A 21,950-nucleotide genomic window follows, 5' to 3' on the forward strand; every position below is an offset into this window, starting at 1 on the left:
TTTTTTTCTAGCTAGTATTAAGTATATGGGCAATTGCCATTTATATGATATAGACATGCCTATTTGCAAAGAGGCATTTTGCTGAATGTGACATGCTAAATACACCTATTTATAAGCATTTTTACCCATACCTATGATTTCATTGGTGTAGGGAACTGTTACGGAGGACATTCCCTTATCTATGGCAGCTGCTCTGTAATTTGTGGTCTTAGTTGGCAATGACAGAGAGGTTAAAAGACAACCAACATATGTCAGAGATTGTATTTGAAACTAGGCCTTTCAGATTTCTATGCTAGTTTATATCCATTATGTTATGCTGCTTTTAACTTATAGAAAAATAAAAGTTCACTTTTATAAAAGTGAGGGATCATTGTGTGTATATGTGTGTGTGTGTACCAAGAATACAGAAAAAATTATACCTTTTACCCTTTTAGAAATGAGAATTTTAAAGAATTAAAAAAAGGCACCGAAGGAGTTGCTGAGATAGACTAAATATTGCCTTGAAAAAATGTACCAGAATGATCTTGCCCATTCTCCATATCTGCATTTCCTGTCAATTTAATCTCGTGTCTAGGAAAATGACATCTACCTACTTTTAAAGCTTTAAGGCAAATGGCTTTTGTTCTACTAAAGCAAAAAGAGGAAACTCTCTTTCCCTTATGCATTCTGGTTTTGAAATCCCTTTTGCTAAGACTCACTTTTACTTTGGTAAAGCATGTGAGATAGGGATGTGCCTATCTAAATAGGTGAATGATAAGGACTGAGATCAAGGATGAATTTTAAAAGGCGTAGAAATTCCAAACAATGGGGAAGCTATCTGGCTCTGAGTCAGAGATATCTAATGAGATAGAGGTTTGGTTTTTAGAGATCTTCCATTTTAATCTGCTCATAATTCATGTGAGCAAACTAAGGATCAGGGAGGAAGTCAGGGAGGAAGACTAGCCTAAAGTCAACAGCTAGTGATGGATTTGTCTTTAAAAAAAAAAATGAGGCTTTATTTTCAAAACATATGTATGAATAATTTTCAACATTCCAAATTGTGTTCCAAATTTTTCTCTCCCTTCCCCCCATCTCCTCCCCTAGATGGCAAGTAATTCAATGTATGTTAAAGTGCAGTTCTTCTATACAAATTTCCACAATTATTGAGCTGCATAAGAAAAATCAGATCAAAAAGGAAAAAAATGAGAAAAAAAATGCAAGCAAAAAAGTGAAAATACTATATTGTAGTCCACACTCAGTTGCCACAGTCTTCTCTCTGGGTCAAGTGGCTCTCTTCATCATAAGATCATTGGAAGTAGAATGAATTATCTCATTGTTGAGAAGAGTCAGGGATGAATCTGTCTGCTTCATTGTTCTCTTCATGATCCCATACTATGTTCATGCCTCAAATCTTATAGACTTGACTTGCAATTGAGGAGTTGTTTTTTTTCCCCCTCCTTTACTTCTTAAGGTATTTAATTTTTCAGGACTAATATCCTTAAAATAACTGATTTCTCATTGTCTATCAAGGCTGTTAGTATGAAAATGTCCTGAGTTGAGAATGCGATTTCTCATGCTCATTCTGGACTCTGGTAGGTGATGTAGTTTCCCTTTACTTTAAGTTTCATCCCCAAAATTTCAACTGATGGATTCTCACTTGTTTATGAGACTAAAGTGAAGCCTGGCCATGGATGACTCACAATTTGTGGGACTTATCATTGAAGTTCATTTGATTTGCTGATTTAGCTGAAATTTGCAAGATCTATCTGGTATTTCTTGGTAGGGAAGGGGTAAAGAGTTTAGTTTTCAAGAGAGTTTGTTTAAGGGCACGGAGAGAAGAAATAGTAATCAGTAGACATCAGAATTGTGTCATAAGAACAGATTATACCAAGTTAGCTTCATTTCCTTTTTTGAAAGGGTTATTAGGTGGGCAAATCAGAGTAATACTATAGAGACAGAGTATCTAGATTTTATCAAGGTATTTGTCAAAGTGTCTATATATGCACACACCTTTACCTCTTAGAATTCTTTATTTTCTTAAAAATTCTGAGTCCTTTCCTGACCGATGTGGGTTCTATTGACCTTTTCTTTTAGAATTTTACTATATATTTGTATGTCATATGTAATTACATACTCTCCATCTTCCCCAGTAGAATTCATCCTTCTTGATGGCAGGGACTGTTTCAACCTCCTTTGAATTTACAGTGCTTAACATAGTACCTGGCACATAGTAGACTCTTCATAAATACTTGTTGGCCTATTGATTGGTATTTCAAATCTCATCTCTGAGTCTCTGGGCTGATAATTCATATAACCATATGTAGAAAAATAACCTTATATAATTTTTTTGATGAGGATTGGATTGGATATTTTTTTTTTCTCTCTCTCTTTTTTTTTTTTTTTGGATTGGATATTTTGAATTTAAGTGATTTGAAGAATTAACATGAACAAAAATAGGAACTTCTGAGAGGGAAGCTAACATATGGATTAAAGAGGATGAGTTCTGTTTTGAATGAATATATCATTTATTGTGACTGATACACATCCAATTTGAGAAACCCAGTAGAATGAAAAGTTCCTTAACAAGAGACATTTTTATTTTGAACTTTTTTGTGTCTCTAGTACTTAGCAAAATGTCTTACACATAGGAGGCTCTCAAAAAAGGTTTGCTGAATGAATAAAATGAGAGTTGTAGCACTGTAGCTCAGGAGGAAAATCAAGAATGGAGAACTGAATGTTCTTTCATCCTTGGAGAGGACACAAATAATTGAAGCTGCCAGAACAGATGAGATCCTTGAGATCTCTGTTAAATATTACAGCAGTATACTGAGCACCAAGTGTTTGGACTGTATGCATTTAGAGGACAGGAAAAAGAATTTAGGTTTCTAAAGAGGTAAATGAACAGGCATAGATACAGAGGAGATTCAATCACTCCCAACAGTGACTGATTGATTTCAACCAAACAGCTATAATCTGTGTATATAAACTGGGGCTAGTGGACAGAGATTCCATGATTTTTATGTGACAAGATCTAGCTGATCACTTAACCCAAACTATTATTAGAACAGGTCTAGAGCAGTTCTGCTGCTGTGTAACAGAGTACCTGAGTTTTCAGAATGTCTTGTTCTCAATTCTCAATTCATTTCAATTTAATCCAACAAGAATTTTTATTAAGCCCCTACATTATGCAGATGTTGTTCAAAGTGCTGGAGATTAAAAGAAAAAAATTAAATTATCTTTGCCCCTAAAGAGCTCACATTTTATTGGAGAGAGGAAGATGGCAGCAGGCAGGGAAAGCAGAATTTATAAAAAGTTTGTATTTTTTAAACCTACCTGGGTAGTCATTATAAAATATACAAAGAAAACTGATCAGGCTTGAATTCCTGGCCTCTGAGAGTTTGTATTCTAACAATTGTATTTTAGTGAGAGAACACTCAGTTAAATAAGGGAAGGGAAAGAAGAGTAGCAAAACACAATTTAGTTAGCAAACTGAACTAGCAAAAATTATGCCAAATAATTTTCTTGAGAGAATTCCTTAATGTCCTGAAGTCTCATTTGAGTCTGGGGTGAGTTATGAATAATTTCTCTGATATGACATGAGCTTCATTGCACACATCTTTGTATCTTTTCCCCAAGCAGTTAAAATCACAAAATCTGGAAGCACCTCGTGAGTCATTTAGACAAAATTATACCTGTGATAGCCAGGACCAAACAGAAACCTGGATGTCTAGAACTGCTGCCAAAAGCTGGGTGCCATTGCCTGTTTTCATAACCAAGCTGGCTCTGATGCCATTGCTTATGGATGTCAGCAAGTGAGCAAGTGATTCTACCAACACTTCCCTATGCTGTGCCCAATTTTAAACGTAGGTTTGGAAGAATTATATACTCCTTTTATGTTGTAACATTGTTTTATTGCTCTACTTATGTCTTCAGCTCAGGTATCAAAGGTTGTCTTTAGTTCTGAAGTAGTAAAAATTTGTATTGTCAACAAAGAATTATTGATAAAGGAAATGCTTAACAGTTCCATCTGTGGAAGACTTCTATGAGTATATAATATCTATGTTGAGATTTAAAGGTTGACCTGAAGAAAAAGATAACAGGCCAAGGAAAGAGATAAGTACTTCAGAGATCCTAACCAGAAATCACCATTTGCTTTTTGACTAGCATATCAAATGAGATTAGTGGAGTGAGGACCTCTTCAGTTCAAAAGGTCATTAAAAGTGGACAAGCCCCAAATTTTTGATATTTATTGCAAAAGAATAAAAAAAATACTGAGACTGTTTTAAGTGTATAAGTGTACAGAAATGCTTGTACTTGCTACTTTGGGACATAGATAGAATTATGGGAAAATGAAAACCCACTCTGTAGACCATATAATTCTCCTCCCTCATTTTTCATATTAGGAAATGACACTCTAGAGAGGCAAAGTGACTTTCCTAATGTCACACTTAGATAATTGATAGATACAGAGGAATAAACTGTTCTTATATGTTAGCTTGGAAAATGCTTTCTGTCATTAAATATTTGCATGCTTTTGTTCTTTTAAAATGGCATTTATGAACACCTCTATGGGCTTGCTTTATCGTTATTTTAATTGGTTATTCTTAACAGCAAGGCTATAAGGCAAGCCTATGCTGTCACCCCATTATAAAAGGACAGAAATAGAAAAGCTAAATAATTTGCCTGTGGGTACATAGCTAACTAGTGACTGAGCCAACCTTGTAGTTCCCAAAGCCTGTTCTTCAGGTAAATTGCTCTGTGCAATAGATTAATTATCTAGTAGATGTAAAATTCAATTTTGCCACTTCCTAACAGTCTCTGATTATCCTGTTACTGTTACTGAGTTGGTGGTCTCATTTACCAGTGGAGACCACTTAGTTGGTTTTTTCCCCCTACTTTGGTAGTCAAGGAAGTGGGGTTACCAAAAGGCTTTATTATTATAAAAGCAAAGAAAGAATATGCATTCTTCTTTTTAAAGTAATTTTCAAATTCTCAGCATTTGTGAACCCTGTGGGCTATTTCTGTCATTTTTTCACTTCCTGAGGCATAGTCTAGGAGCTCAGGTAGGTAAAAATAATACAATAACATATGTAGAATCAAATTTGAAGAGAGGCAGGCAGAGGATTGAATGTAGTCCATTAAGGTTATCTTTCAATTAGAGTGAATGACCATATAAAAGTCTTAGCATTAAGTCATTAAAAATTAAAAGAAAAAAAGAAAAGAGTAAATGGCTTCTATTGGCACAGTACCTTTCCTGGAGACTGATTGACACACTGAAGCCTTCTATTCAGTACTTTTCACCAGCACCAACTTCACTTGAAATTGTTGTTGAAAATTCCAATTTGGAACTTTGAGTATCACATTGTTCTCTGTCTTCAAAAGAACTGCTATTTGCTGGATGTAGCAGCTGCACAAAGAGAATGACATGGAGCAATGAATGTCAAAATAACAGCTGGCATCAGGAATCAATAGTCACCCAGGGCAAGCAGATGGACATGTTAATAGAGACTATGCTATGTATGTTTAACAAACTAGCATGTAAGTACCACAGAGACTTGAGAGGTTATTCACCAAATACAGAGCCAGCTCTTCAACAGACTGTAGGGAATTGGAGTGGGGGATTTGGGGGAGGCAAAGGAAAGGGTTTTGAATACTTTTCTTGCAGAAAACAGTGTCTCTTCATTACCAGTATTAGAGAATCACAGATATAGAGCTGGAAGAGACCTTATTTCAGAGCTCATCATGAAGTTGGAAACTTATTACAATCCTATCTCTAACTATCTTTGTGACAATGGGCAAGTCACTTAAAGTCTGTAGGTCTTAGTTTTCTTAGCTTAAAAAATGACCCCCTGTAAGGTTTTCTTAGTAGAGATACTGGAATGGTTTGTCCTTGTCCAGCTGATTTTACAGATGAGGAAACTGAGGCAAACAGGATGAAATTATTTACCTAGGATTACACAGCTAGCAAATGTCTGAGTTCACTGAGGATTGAACTATATGACCTCTACAATCCCCCACAATTTAAGATTTATATTTGTCCTTTCTGGGAAGAAAAAAATGATAAAGAAAAAGAAAGATAGGTAGTCTAGTGTTTAGAATACAAGTACTTTTAGGTGATTGTAGATCAAAAGCCCTGGGATTCTAGAATTTGTTCTTGAGGACTCATTTGGTTCAACTGCCTCATTTAAAGATGAGGGAATGGAGAGTCATAGAAGAAAAGCCAAGCCAATCACTGAGTCGGGGACTGAAATAGAATCCCTAATTTATAATCCTCTCTCCAACACTGAAGTATCTATGGAATGACACCAAAACACTAAGTTTGTTTGGCTCATTCAATCCCTTTGGAGAAAATCAATCAAACCACCAAGGGAACAACTACAAAACAAAGAATCCATTGAGTTGACTGATTGTTTTCAGTTTTCAGGCATGTAGACAAATTCTGAATTACAGACTATAGATAGCCTTATGATCTAATGCAGGCATTTCATGAGAGCTGATGGTACCAGACCATTTAGGTATGATATTTTGATAGCAATACTAATAGCGATTGATATATATGTAGTATTTTGAGAAACTATTAATACGTTATAGTGGATAGTCAGAAAGAGGAGAGAGCCAGAAAGACAAATTATCTTATAAAAAATTTATTATATGTATAGCATTTTATATTTTGAGTTTATGCAATAAAACAAACATTTCTGTAATATAGTATAAAAAATGATTGCACCTGGAAGTACAAATCTATTATATACAACTTGCAATTCCTTTTAAAAACATTATAATATGAATTTCTTCTTTTTCCCTGTTTTTCTTCCCTACCTACCTCTGTCACCCCAGAGAATGCTACCATTAGACTGTCTAATATGTGTTCACACACACGAGCATGCGGGCACACACACACAGAGGCAGGAGGAGTAAAGTGGGGAGGGGGGGAATGTGCTAATCTTTAGAGATTTTGATCTTTATCTTGCCACTAGATTCTGAATAGTTCAGAAAAAAAAATGAGGCTGCTAACTTTGCACAGCCCTTTCTCATTTAAATCCAGTTCATTTGCAAGTCATGACATCATCTTCCTGATGTTATGGTCCTCTTCAAGAATGAAGGACAAATAACTATATGTGTAAAACCATTCTATACACACTCCTGTTTATCAATTCTTCTCTAGACATAGATAGTATTTTTCTTCAAATGTCCTTTGTGGTTAATTTCAGTAACTTTATAAATCAAAATGACTTATTCTTAAAACAATATTGCTGCTACTGTATGCAACTTTTTTTTTTTTTGATTCTGCTCATTTTACTCTTCATTATTTCATGTGAATCTATCCATGTCTTTCTAAAATCAATGAACTCATCATTGAGCCCAGTAGTATTCTATCACAATCATATATCATAATTTGTTCAGCCAATCTCTACTCAATGGACATCCCCAAACTTTCTGGTTCTTTGCCATCACAAAGATATCTGCTATAAATACTTTAGAACATGTAGGTTCTTTTCTTTTTTCCTTCCTCATCTTTGGAAATACATATAATAGTAGTATTTTCTCTTATTGTTTTTTTATACACACTAGCTATCTCATAATGAGTAAGTTTCATAATCTTTCAGTGACCTTGGTAACCCATAAACAGGTGATGTGAAAATCTATATCAGTGAAGGGAGTTTCTATAGCAGAAGTTTCCTGCACAAAGGAAAATCACAGATCTGGGCCAGGAACAAAAAGTATCTATTTCTTTCAAATTTTCAAAGTACCTTATATACATTATTTTTTGTGAGCTTCAGAACATCTCTATAAGGTAGGTATGGCCATCTTTAGCATCATCACTAAAAGTGGGGATGCTGAAGCTAAGTGAGAGTAAATGGTCACATGGCTCATAAGGACCAAATTAGGATTCAGCTTATTTCTTTCTGACTTCATTCCCCCTTTCCCCTCTCACTTCCTCCCCCATCTTTAACACAAGAGTGTGAGACTAGATAAATGGTTCTTTCCAGCTTCAAATGTTTTGATCTCATTATATCTACTACTCTAGGCTGCCTCTACTGGGACCAGGAAATGAGGTAAAGTTTGACATTCAGTTGAGAAAAAAGATGTGAAAGTGCTTTAAAAAAATGATAATCCTTTGCAAGTACAATCTATTACTAGACTTTTCCTTCATTTACATATTTTTAAAAAGAAAAATTGAAATTCTGAGCTTGACCCATCTTTTACTCAATGGACACCTAGAACAGAAATCTCCCCAAAGAGGATACTTAGATGGATATAGCATTTATTAAGGTCTTTTTCACATTTATAATGTGCCAGGAATTATGTTAATCTCTGGAGATACAACTTACTAAATAAATGAATGGTCAAAAAGTCCAGTAAAACGTTCCTTTCATTTGTGCTCTTAACATTTTAAACCTTGTCTGTTTCATATAGATTTCAAAACAGCATGCCCCAAAGCTGTCAGCCATTTTCATAAAAATCATTCATTTATTTGGTCCTCAGGCAGAACACTGAAATTTCAGGCAGCCTTTGCCCACCCTGTCACTTCTTACTCCCTCTTTACTGCCATCTTCTGTTTGCTGGTCATTGGGTTCATTTTCTGGAAACTGTCTTCTTTTCTTAAATTTTTGAATGAGTTAAACAGGCAAAGTAGGAAACTTGACCAACTTTATGCAGAACATGAGGCCTATTAAAGAAGTCATATTTCACAAACTCTAAACTCAATCCAAATAATTCTAAGTTTTAATAACATGTATTTTGCCACCACCAATATTCTCAGATTAAGATATTTTTCTACTCATAGAGGCAAACTCATGCTGGAAACATTTTAAAATGAGATAAATTGGGCTCCTATTTTTAGGTTCTTAATTTACTAATCCACTCGTTTCAAACTATAAAGAGGCTGTAACAGAGAGCTCCCTAGAACTCCTGTAGTAAGCCTTTATTTGATTCAAACCTTTTCTGAATTAAATCTACTTGACCCAAAGAGAAATGTATTAGGAACTTAACTATGTACTGTTTCCTTCCCAGAATGTTGACTCATGGTGTAATAAACCTATTCACATACATACATCACTTTGAGCTATTAATCATCTATTTCTATGCCCTGAAGTTATATACATACTCAGGATATTCTAGGTCAGTGTTATCTGTCAGAGCTCCTTATTCAAGGAGATAAATTTAAAAGGGCAAATTCAGGAATATCAAAAATTGCTATCTTTGCTAAATTGAAGCCTCCCTCATTTTATCTCCTTTTGACTATTTTTGGTCAGAATTTGATCTTTTAAACTTTCAGTAGAAAGCAACGGCACAAAAATTACAGACCACTTTTCACACAAATTAAGTCTGATCTAACCAATTGGAAAAATATTAAATGCTCTTGGATAGGGCGAGCAAATATAATAAAGATGACAATATTACCTAAACTAATCTATTTATTTAGCGCTTATACCAATCAGACTCCCAAAAAACTATTTTAATGACCTAGAAAAAATAACAACAAAGTTCATATGGAAAAACAAAAGGTAAAGAATTTCAAGGGAATTAATGAAAAAAAAAATCAAATGAAGGTGGCTTAGCTGTACCAGATCTAAAATTATATTATAGAGCAGCAGTTACCAAAACTATTTGGTACTGGCTAAGGAACAGATTAGTTGATCAGTGGAATAGATTAGGTTCAAGGGATAAAACAGTCAACAAATATAGCAACCTAGTCTTTGACAAACCCAAAGATCCCAGCTTGATAAGAACTTACTGTTTGATAAAATTGCTTGGAAAAATTGAAACTAATATGGCAGAAACTAGGCATTGATCCATACTTAACGCCATACACCAAGATAAGGTCAAAATGGGTTCATGACCTAGGCATAAAGAATGAAATTATTAATAAATTAGAGGAACACAGGATAGTTTACCTTCAGACCTGTGGAAGGGGAAGGTCTTATGACCAAAGTAGAACTAGAGATCATTACTGATCACAAATAGAAAATTTTCGATTATACTAAACTGAAAAGTTTTTGTACAAACAAACTAATGCAGACAAGATTAGAAGGAAGAATAAACTGGGAAAATATTTTACAGTCAAAGGTTCTGATAAAGGCCTCATTTCCAAAATATATAGAGAATTAACTCTAATTTATAAAAATCAAGCCATTCCCAATTGAAAAATGGTCAAAGGATATGAACAGATAATTTCAGATGAAGAAATTGAAACTATTTCTAGTCATATAAAAAGATGCTCCAAGTCATTATTAATCAGAGAAATGCAAATTAAGACAACTCTAAGATACCACTACACACCTGTCAGATTGGCTAAGATGACAGGAAAAATAATGATGATTGTTGAGGGGATGGGAAAACTGGGACATTGATGCATTGTTGGTGGAGTTAGAACGAATCCAACCATTTTGGAGAGTAGTTTGGAACTATGCTCAAAAAGTTATCAAACTGTGGATACCCTTTGATCCAGCAGTGTTACTACTGGGCTTATATCCCAAAGAGATTATAAAGAAGGAAAGGGACCTGTATGTGCACGTAATGTTTGTAGGCAGCCCTTTGTAGTGGTTAAAACTGAAACTGAATGGATGTCCATCAGTTGGAGAATGGCTGAATAAATTGTGGTATATGAAAATTATGGAATATTACTGTTCTGTAAGAAATGACCAACAGGATGATTTCAGAAAGGCCTGGAGAGACTTATATCGAACTGATGCTGAGTGAAATGAGCAGGACCAGGAGATCATTATATACTTCAACAACATATACTATATGATGACCAGTTCTGATGGACCAGGCCATCCTCAGCAATGAGATCAACCAAATCATTTCTAATGGAGCAGTAATGAACTGAACTAGCTATGCCCAGAAAAGAACTCTGGGAGATGACTAAAACCATTACATTGAATTCTAATCCCTATATTTATGCATACCTGCATTTTTGATTTCCTTCACAAGCTAATTGTACAATATTTCAGAGTCTGATTCTTTTTGTACAGCAAAATAATGTTTTGGTCATGTATACTTATTGTGTATCTAATTTATATTTTAATATATTTAACATCTACTGGTCATCCTGCCATCTAGGGAGGGGGTAGGTAAGAGGTGAAAATTGAACAAGAGGTTTGGCAATTGTTAATGCTGTAAAGTTACCCATGCATATATCCTGTAAATAAAAGGCTATTAAAAAAAAAACAAAAACAAAAACCAAGTATACCTCAAAAAAAAAAAAAAAAAAAAAAAAAGAATTTCAAGGGAATTAATGAAAAAAAAAATCAAATGAAGGTGGCTTAGCTGTACCAGATCTAAAACTATATTATAGAGCAGCAGTTACCAAAACCATTTGGTATTGGCTAAGGAATAGATTAGTTGATCAGTGGAATAGGTTAGGCTCAAGGGATAAAACAGTCAACAAATATAGCAACTTAGTCTTTGACAAACCCAAAGACCCCAGCTTTGGGATAAGAACTTACTGTTTGACAAAAATTGCTGGGAAAATTGGAAACAATATGGTAGAAAACTAGGCATTGATCCAATCTTTCAACAACCGACATCAAGATAAGGTCAAATGGGTTCTATGACCCAGGCATAAAGAATGAAATTATTAATAAATTAGAGGAACACAGGATAGTTTACCTCTCAGACCTGTGGAAGGGGAAGGACTTATGACCAAAGTAGAACTAGAGATCATTACTGATCACAAAATAGAAAATTTCATTATACTAAACGGAAAAGTTTTTGTACAAACAAAACTAATGCAGACAAGATTAGAAGGAAGCAATAAACTGGGAAAAATATTTTACAGTCAAAGGTTCTGATAAGTTGCCCATTTCCAAAATATATAGAGAATTAACTCTAATTTATAAAAAATCAAGCATTCCCAATTGAAAATGGTCAAAGGATATGAACAGACAGTTCTCAGATGAAGAAATTGAAACTATTTCTAGTCATATGAAAAGATGCTCCAGGTCATTATTAATCAGAGAAATGCAAATTAAGACAACTCTAAGATACCACTACACACCTGTCAGATTGGCTAAGATGACAGGAAAATAATGATGATTGTTGGAGGGGATGTGGGAAAACTGGACATTGATGCATTGTTGGTGGAGTTGTGAATCTAATCCAACCATTTTGGAGAGTAGTTTGAACTATGCTCAAAAAGTTATCAAACTGTGCATACCCTTTGATCCAGCAGTGTTACTACTGGGCTTATATCCCAAAGAGATTATAAAGAAGGGAAAGGGACCTGTATGCACGTAATGTTTGTGGCAGCCTTTTGTAGTGGTCTAGAAACTGAAACTGAATGATGTCCATCAGTTGAGAATGGCTGAATAAATTGTGGTATATGAATATTATGGAATATTGCTGTTCTGTAAGAAATGACCATAACAGGATGATTTCAGAAAGGCCTGGAGAGACTTAACTAACTGATGCTGAGTGAAATGAGCAGGACCAGGAGATCATATATACTTCAACAAATATCATATGATGACCAGTTCTGATGGACCTGGCCATCCTCAGAAACGAGATCAACCAAATCATTTCCAATGGAGCAGTAATGAACTGAACCAGCTACGCCCAGAGAAAGAACTCTGGGAGATGACTAAAAACCATTACATTAAATTCCCAATCCTTATATTTATGCCCACCTGCATTTTTGATTTCCTTCACAAGCTAATTGTACAATATTTCAGAATCTGATTCTTTTTATACAGCAAAATAATGTTTTGGTCATGTATACTTATTGTGTATCTAATTTATATTTTAATATATTTAACATCTACTGGTCATCCTGCCATCTAGGGAGGGGTGGGGGTAAGAGGTGAAAAATTGGAACAAGAGGTTTGGCAATTGTTAACGCTGTAAAGTTACCCATGCATATAACCTGTAAATAAAAGGCTATTAAATTAAAAAATAAATAAATAAATAAAAAAAAAAAAAAAAGAAAGCAACGGCACAAATCTGGTGATATTCAATCAGCAGTGCATTTTCTGTTCTCTGATTACATAGTTTTCAACCTAGGCGACCCTTTTGAAGAAGATACCTGAGAGCTTACCTGAGAACAAGGGTCTTAAACTTGGGGTCTAGTGAATTGTGCAAAGTATATATAGCATATCTATCTATAGCTTTAGAGATAGATAGATAACATATATTATATAGGCATAAAACATAGGAAATATGTGGATATTTACAATACTTTATGGTATGATATACAAACATGTATATATATGTATATGTATATATATATATATATATATATATATATATACACACACAATACACACACACACACACACACACACACACAATTTCCTGAACTTCTTTTAAATTTGTCTATTTCAGTAGGAAGCATAGGTATATATAACAGTGACCTAGAACAACTTGAATGAGTATGTAACTGCAGGACATAGAAATATATTTTGTTCAGTGGTGTCCAATTCTTTATGATTCCATGAACCATATGGTTCATCCCACCCATTTCCTTCTCCAGTGGATTAAGGAAAACCAGTTAAGTGAGTTACTGCCTAGGTCACACAGCTAGTAAGTGTTAGAGGTCATATTTGAACTCAAGCCTGTCACTAAGCTAAGTGTACTCTATATTCATTGAGCCACCTAATTGCCTCTTAGGTAAAGTGAGGGAAATGATTTGCACAGTAAATACCTTAGGCTCTATTTAAATTAAATTTCAGGCTAGTGCTCTACCACTGAACAATCTAGCTGATAAATAGATATAGAAATATAGATATAGATTAGATAAATATAATACTCCTTGATTTCCTTGATTATAGATAGATATAATATTCCTTGATTTCAGGAAGCCTATATTCCTTGGTCACACACAATTCAATATACACAGAAAAATAAATATAAAGTACATAGAAGTAAATGTAAAGTTATTGGTAGAGGGAAGGAAAGAATTCTAATAGCTAGAGTAGCTAAGAAAGAATCGGAGAGGAATTATTCCTTCAGCTAAACCAAAATTGGACATAGAAAAGGAAGGGGACTGGAACCTCATCAAAGACTATGTTAGCCTGGATTTGGAGACAATTTGAAACTTTCCCTCATGAAAAACATCTCAAGAAAAGTATAAGGTTTATATCAGGCTTGATTAGTGGAGGCAATAAGAAGGTTACACTTTTTTGTATCTAGGATGGGCATTAAACTTAACAAACTATGACCCTTGACCTGTCCACACCCACTGCATCACCTCTGGTATTTTGTTAGAATCTTTACTAAAGTGTTAAGACATTTCTGTACAAAGTGTTAAAGACAATGGAGTTAATTTAATCTTAGAGTTATTTTGGGCCAGAACTTGAAACAAGATACTAAGTGGAACTGATTGAACAATGCTTGTGTTCACACCTTTAGAGAGCTCAAGTATCTAAGTACTCAATGGAGTTCACAAGAGAATTCAGGGCTGGCTTAGTCTGAAATCACACCTTCCTTAGGACCAGAGGGCACTCTGGGAGATAACCCATAATCCCTGCCTCAAGAAGGAGGAGTTAACCTTTGGGAGATGATATATATGGAGGAAGCTCTTGGAGAGAAAGAGAATTTCTCCGGAACATCAACAGGTCTCTGATACAGAACACTCTGGAAGAAAAGACTACTCGCCTCACACTGGAGTTTGAGAAGCCATGAGTTGGAGCTGGCTGGAGGCTGAAGAAAGCAGAGGCAGAAGCCAAGGACAAAGTGGCAAGATCTCTTGGAGCCAGGCAGAGAGATAGGCATCAACTAACCGGGCTAATTTGTAAGGAGAAATAAACGTTTGCATTTTTAGCAGCTGGCTGCGATTTCGAAGTAATTATTTATTGCAACTGAGACTAAGGCTGCCTTCCAAGGAAAACCACCGCATTTTGGTGCCCTGAACGTGGGGCTGACAGGACCCTCAACTGATTTTAGTGGAAAAGCTCCGATCCTGATTTCAGTAGAAAAGCCTCTGATCCTGATTTAAGTGGAAAAGCCTGTGACCCTGATCGAGTGGAAAAGTATCTTCAAACTCAGAAATTAGAGTGAGTACAACAAAGAAATTTTGTTAAAAGAATTAAAGTAGAATTTCAGCTAAGATGGGACAGATCTTTAGAAAACGGCCTTCTGTTTCTGTTCAAGGAAAATGTTTAAAGAGCACTGTTAAAGTTATGGAAAGCCAAGGTTTGATCATAATTATGGAGCAGATCACTGAACTTTTACAAACTGTTAAGAAAATATGTCCTTGTTTCTCTCTGGAGAAAGATTTGGATCTGGATGAATGGAACTTAGTAGGAGAGAATCTTTGTCAATTCTGTAATAAAATGGCCCTAACAATTTCTAAAGACATATTTAATACATAAAATTTAATACAACTGGCTATAAGAAGCTATTTAAGTGTTAAAATGAAAAAGAAGAAAGTGCCAACTAAACTAGGTGATAAGTAGGAAAATTCAGATAATAGAGTTAAGTACAATCCTGAGTGTGATACTTCACAGCAGGAGGAATTAGATCATTCTTTATCTAATGAAGAAGAGGAAGAGAGAGAGGCTGAAACACAGTCTGTTTCTCCTGTGAAGCAGAATATGACAAGATTAGAAGAAGCATTAATTAAAGGAGAAGATATATTTGATTTTATAAATGTATATCCTGTGATGGAAAAGATTGACTCTTCAGGTCAAAAAGAAAGACAATACACTCCTTTTAATTTGGAAAAAATTAAAGATTTGAAAAAGGGTTGCACTCTTTATGGGGCTACATCATCTTATGTGAAGATGTTGCTAGATAATTTGTCTTATGAAATCTTAACCCCAAATGATTGGAAATCCATAGCGAAAACATGCTTAGAACCGGGACAAAATTTGTTGTGGCTTTCAGAGTATCATGAATTATGTAGGCTTCAAACTCAACGCAATAGGCAAACAGGAGCTATTGGATAAATCACTTTTGACCAACTAGCTGGTGAAGGTCAGTATGCAGAGAATTCAGAACAGATTTATTATCCTATAACAGCATATGAGCAGATTTCTAAGGCTGCAATAAAAGCTTGGAATTCTCTCCCTGGACAGAAAGATGGAAATAAAGCTTTCACAAAAAATAGAGCAAGGTCCCAATTAACTTTTTGCAGATTTTGTGGGACGTTTGCAAACAGCTGTAATCAGAACCATTGGAGATAATGCTGCTACAGAAATAATGACGAGACATCTGGCTAAGGAAAATGCCAATGAGATTTGCAAAAGAATTATATGGGGACTAGACAAAGATGCTCCTTTAGAGGAGATCATAAGACGCTGTGCCACAGTGGGCACAAATGCTTATTATACCCAAACTATGATGAACATGGAAAGACAGGGTCCCTCTTGGCAAGGAACTTCTAGAGAAATTCGTCGATGTTTTCAGTGTGGAAAAGTTGGACATTTGAGAGCTCAATGCAGATATGGAGATAGAATGAGAAGACACGGTGAGAGAAAACCCAAAACACCATGTCCAAAATGTAACTGAGGCTTTCACTGGGCCTCTGAATGTAGATCAACTCCAAGAAATGAGGGACAAGGCCCAGCTCCTAAGTATCAATCAGGGCCCCAGGTGGGGCAAGATGGCAGTCGAGGATACACCCAGAGAGGCTTTAGAAATTCGATAGTGAGATATGATCAATCAATCGGATGGAAGAAGGAGATTACACAATCAATCCGCAAAAAGGCAATCGGAGGGTAAAAGGGGATTGCAATTAGGAAAAACAGAGTTGTATGCAGTAGAGACTACTGAGATATCCCCTGGAGAAGTGAAATCTGTTCCTGTCCAGCCTATGGATCCCTTGCCTCCAGGCACAGTAGGCTTAACCATTTCACCTCCAGAGAGTGCTTACAAACCAGTGGCCATCCACACACTGATGTGGAAAACTGGGGAATCTGTAGCTAATATCCCAGTCACTAACACAGGTAGACAGCCTGTGATTTATCAACCAGGGGAAGTAGTAGCATCAGGCTTACTACTACATACCCCTAATAGACAATCTGATGACAGTTGCCCAGATTCTGACTTCAAGCGGCAGAGTCCAGGAATATTTTGGACTGCAGCGGTGACAGATGACCAATCTATGCGCATTATTTATGTGAATGGAATACCGTTAAAAGGATTAGTAGACCCGGGTGCAGATCGTACTGTCATTAGAGGTGCCAGCTGGCCCAGTCACTGGCCAAAGATTAAGGCAGACACCTACATGTCTGGTGTAGGAGGATCAATAGCAGCAGAAGTTAGTGCTGCCCCTATGAGATGGACATTTGAAAATGAAACAGGAGTTTTTACTCCTTTTGTGGTTGAAAAAATCCCCATCAATCTGTGGGGAAGAGACATTTTATAGCAGATAGGATTACAATTAAGTACGTTGGCTTTTTAGGCAGGGCTGCTGTTGAAGGCCTGCCAACACTCACCTGTTCCTATTCAGTGGAAAACTGATAGACCAGAGTGGGTAGAACAGTGGCTCTTAACAAGAGATAAAATTCAGGCCTTAGTAGATATAGTGCAAGAGCAACTTGACCAAGGACTTAGAGAAGGCTGTAGATGTCCTTGGTCATTTTTGCAAACAGCTCCAATATAATTACCAGATGATAAAGAGAAAGACCTCAAAACAAAGGAGAAGATTTGACACTGAAGGAGCATGACTGATGAGACTGTTAAAATAACTTTAAAATCTTCATAAATCATTGGATTTCTAACACAAGAAGAGACTGTTTCAAGTTCTTCAAAACGAAGAAGATTCAAGAAACATCTGATACTGAAAGAGCATGGCTGATAATGAGACTGTTAAAATAACTTTAAAATCTATTGGATTCTTGGCACATTAATGGACAATGGATTTCTTTGGGACTATTTTTAGAACTTATGGACATGTATAATGTTGTATATGAAAAATCGTTTACCTCAAAGCTTACAGGAATCATTGGATTCCTGGCACATGAACTAAAGGACAATGTTTTAATGTGTAAATTCTCATGTTAATTCATGTTGTTTGTTACATTACTACTAGCCTGTGTTATATTACTATGTGCTTATGTAACTGTGTGTAATGCCTCCCATACTGATGGATTTATGTACACCTTGTTTCAAGTGAGCTCCTTTAGAAACCTCTTAATCTGATTTGATTTTCTATTGGTATTTTCATCTCCCTTCCTGAAAATGTTCTGACAAATTGTTGTCATCACTTGGACAATATTCTGATATTCTCCCAGGATATGCTTTCATAGAACACACCAATCAATGACCCATGAACTTTCCTACAAAGTGGAGAATTGCCAATCCACCAATCCTTTCCTTCTATCCTGGTGTTTGTCCTAGTTCCAGGAGAATCCTGGGTTTATCCAAGTTGAGTTATGGTCATCTACAACTATGTACAACCCTTCAATATTTGGTCACTCTAGTAGTAGCAACTTGTAAACATCATATTCACTAGTAGTTTTTTTTTTTTTCTTTGTTAGTTTTAATTCTCATTTCCTTCTGATGATGTAGGCAGAACTTCTTATTATATCTTTAAATAAAGGAGGAGGAATTTGCTTTTTATAGCTCCAACTGTAGTCTTTCAGGGGTCCTAGAGGACTTTTTTTTCTTTCATTGTCTTGGTATCACCCAAACATTAATCTTCTCTTATTCATAAAACAAAAAAGATGGGGTTGCTTTCACTTGACCACAATTGAGTTCGAATTATTTCTTGCCAAATCAAGAAGCATTCATTAAATGCTTACTATGTACCACGATGGAAGCAGCTATGTGTTTCATTGGCTAGAGTGCTAGGTATGGAGTCATGGAGAGAGAGAGAAAGAGAGGGAAAGAAAGGAAGGAAGCAAGGGAGAACGGAAAGAAGGAAGGAAGGAAAGAAAGAAACAAGGAAGGAAGAAAGAAAAAAGGAAGGAAGGAAGGAAAGAAGGAATGAAGAAAGGAAGGAAGGAAGGAAATGAGGGAGGAAGGAAAGAAAGAAGGAAGAAAGGAAGAAAGGAAAGGAAAGGGAGGAGGAAGGAAAAAAGGGAGGGAGGAAGGGAAAAAGGAAAGAATAAGGGAAGAAAGGAAGGAAAGAAAGAAGAAAGGAAAAAAGAAGGAAACAAAGAAGGAAGGAAAGAAGGAAGGAAAGAAGGAAAGAAGAAAGGAAATTTTCCAACTGACCATTTCCAATTTGTGGCCAGTTCTTCTCAAAGAGATTGATGATTGCTATTTGTCCTTCATTCTGGAAGAGGACCATGACATTGGGAGGCAATTCCATGACATGCTAGTAAATTGGACTTAAGTGAAGGAGGGCTGTGCAAGCTTACTTGCCTCATTTTCCCCTCTAGAGCCATACAAATACAAGTAAAAAGATAGTCCCTGCTCTCAAAGAATTATATCATAAGTTAAGATTATTAAAAGGAAGTTGAAAAGGTGGGGTAGAGGTGGGAAGAAGGAACTGCCTGGGGACATTAGAAAGGAATGAAAACATGGCTGACATAGGTGCTTTCCTTAAAATGGAGGTTCTTTAGGAACCAGCCAATCAGAAAAAGAGTCTCAGAATGGGGTGTTCTTCCCATGTAAAGAATCCAGAGGTAGAGTGAACTTCCAGCTTGAGAAGTCTTTTTTGGAATGGCAAAGTGGAGCTTTGAAAGGAATTCAGGGACTACTCTTAAATTCAAGTATCTTGTTGCTTAAGTCAGCTATCAGCTATGGAGGAAATAGTATTCTGATAGGCAGAGAATGAGTAATGGTAAAGGTTGGTTGCTTGGTTAATTGTTGTTTTTCATTCTCAAAGAGTACTAAAATGACATCACCCACGTCAGAATCCAGTGTCTGATCAGACCAATATGAGCTCGGAATACTCTGCAACAGGTCAGACACAGATAGTCCCTATGAATATTGGGGGTGGACCCTAACTTTGCACATCTTGTGAATCTTCTATGCCAATTCAATTCTGCTTTGCTCATAGTGCAGCATCTTCTCTGATAAGGACAAGTCATTGCTGAATTGTCCTGTGCCAATGTCTCCCATGTCATAAAATAAATTCTAAAGTTCTAAAGAGAAACCTTAAGAGTGTCCTTGTATTACTTTTTCTGATCCCTTTGTGAGCACTTGCTATGTGTGAGTTCTCCATAACTCTCCACATTTGAACAGTGTAGTCAGCCCAATGTTGTGCACTCTGCAGAAGAATTGGAATGCTTGGCAGTTTAGTCTGAAAAAGCACCTCAGTGTCTGGTATCTTATCCTGCCAAATGATCTTCAGAATCTTCCTAAGACAATTCAAATGAAAGCGATTTAATTTCTTGGCATGATATACTGTCCGGGTTTCACAGGCATTACAACAATGAGCTCTGTTGACCTTCAGTTTGGTAGTCAGTCTAATACCTCATCTCGCCCAAATTTTACTTTGAAGCCTCCCAAACAATGAGCTAGCTCTGGCAATGCATTTATCAATCTCATTATCAATGTGGACATCCCTGGAAAGTATACTTCCAGAATACGAGAATTTATCCACATAGGTTTTATTAAAAATGGTATCATTTGCTGGACCTGATAGTTCCACATGTGGATGGTGTGATCTGGAGTTCATCAGTCTTGCTTAACTGGATTCTGGACAATGGACAATGCTCTTGAGCTTTCGCAGTCACCAGTGGAGTGAAATAAGGCCATGTGCTTGCTCCCATGCTTTTTAGCATAATGTTTTCAGTTATGTTGTCAAATGTCTTTAATGAGTACAAATATGGAATCAAAGTCAGCTATTGGTAAATGCTTCCACTTGAAAAAGCTACAAGCCAAAGCTAATATGGAGGATGTCTTGGAGCATGATTTTTTGTTTGCAGATGATTGTGTACTCAATGAGCCTTTGAAGCTGAGGTGCAACAAAGTATGGATTGATTCTCTGTTGCTTGTGTTAATATTTTTTTTTAACTAATGGTAAAGGTAATACTGGCCACAAAGTGTCCTTTACTGGAGAGAGGCTAGTTTTATAGCCAATATCTTAGCACACCAAGAAAATTGCTATGCACTTTAAGGATGCTGGGATACTTGACTGGTTACATTTTGATTGATCCCTTGCCTTTTTCTATTTTCATATAGTACTTTAAGACATGTTTTTCACATATTAATTCCCTTTGAAGTAATCACTATAGATATTATTATCCTAGTTTACAGATGATTAAACTGAGGTTTAGTTTAAGGAATAAAACTAGAGGTGATAATAGAACATAAGATTCTATTGGCTCTAAGGCAAATTTTCCTTCCACTTTACCACATTGCCTCTCTAAATGTCAATTATCAAATTTATCTCAAAGATTTAGAGCTGGAAAGGACCTTAAGTTTAATATGGAGATAAACTGAAAGTATATATTTATATACATATCACATAAATGTCCCTTATTATCATGGTATTTTTTAGTATTCCTGGATTATATTCAATTCCTCCTTTCCTGCTTGTGTACTTAAGGCCATTCTGCGTGTTGTGAACTATTTTTTAAAATTATTTCATCTGGTGTAATACCGCATCAGTAGTTGAGTCAGAAGTATTATTGGGTCCTGTCCTTGATCATATAGGTCCTTCAATGCCAGCTGAAAGTAGGACATACAATGTGACCCTACAAAAAGATTGAAACTTTGAAAAATCAAATTTGTGGAATTGGTGAGTCAGAGTTGAAAAAAACCTTTTATATCATCTCATCTAATCTTTGAATTTTATAGACGAGGGAACAAAGGTTAAGTGGTTTACCCAAGGTCATATAAGTGATAATTGAAAGAGCTGGGATTTGAACCTTGGTCATCAGTTCCTAAATCCAGTGTTGTTCTTTTTCTTAACTTCATCGTAATTCTTCTCCTCACTAGTCACTTGTTAGAGTTACATAAATTGTAGACTCTTAAGCATTCTTTGAATTGTAACTTCCTCATTTTCCTATAGATTCACTCAATTCTGAATTGTTTAAATAGTTCCTAGTGCAGCCCCTTTCAGCCACATGAATCTTTGGCCCCAGTAATTTATTTACTTGGCTTTCTTCAGTTATTCTTATTCTTAAAAC

Source organism: Sarcophilus harrisii, chromosome 1 (assembly GCF_902635505.1).
Source record: "Sarcophilus harrisii chromosome 1, mSarHar1.11, whole genome shotgun sequence".
NCBI lineage: Eukaryota > Metazoa > Chordata > Mammalia > Dasyuromorphia > Dasyuridae > Sarcophilus > Sarcophilus harrisii.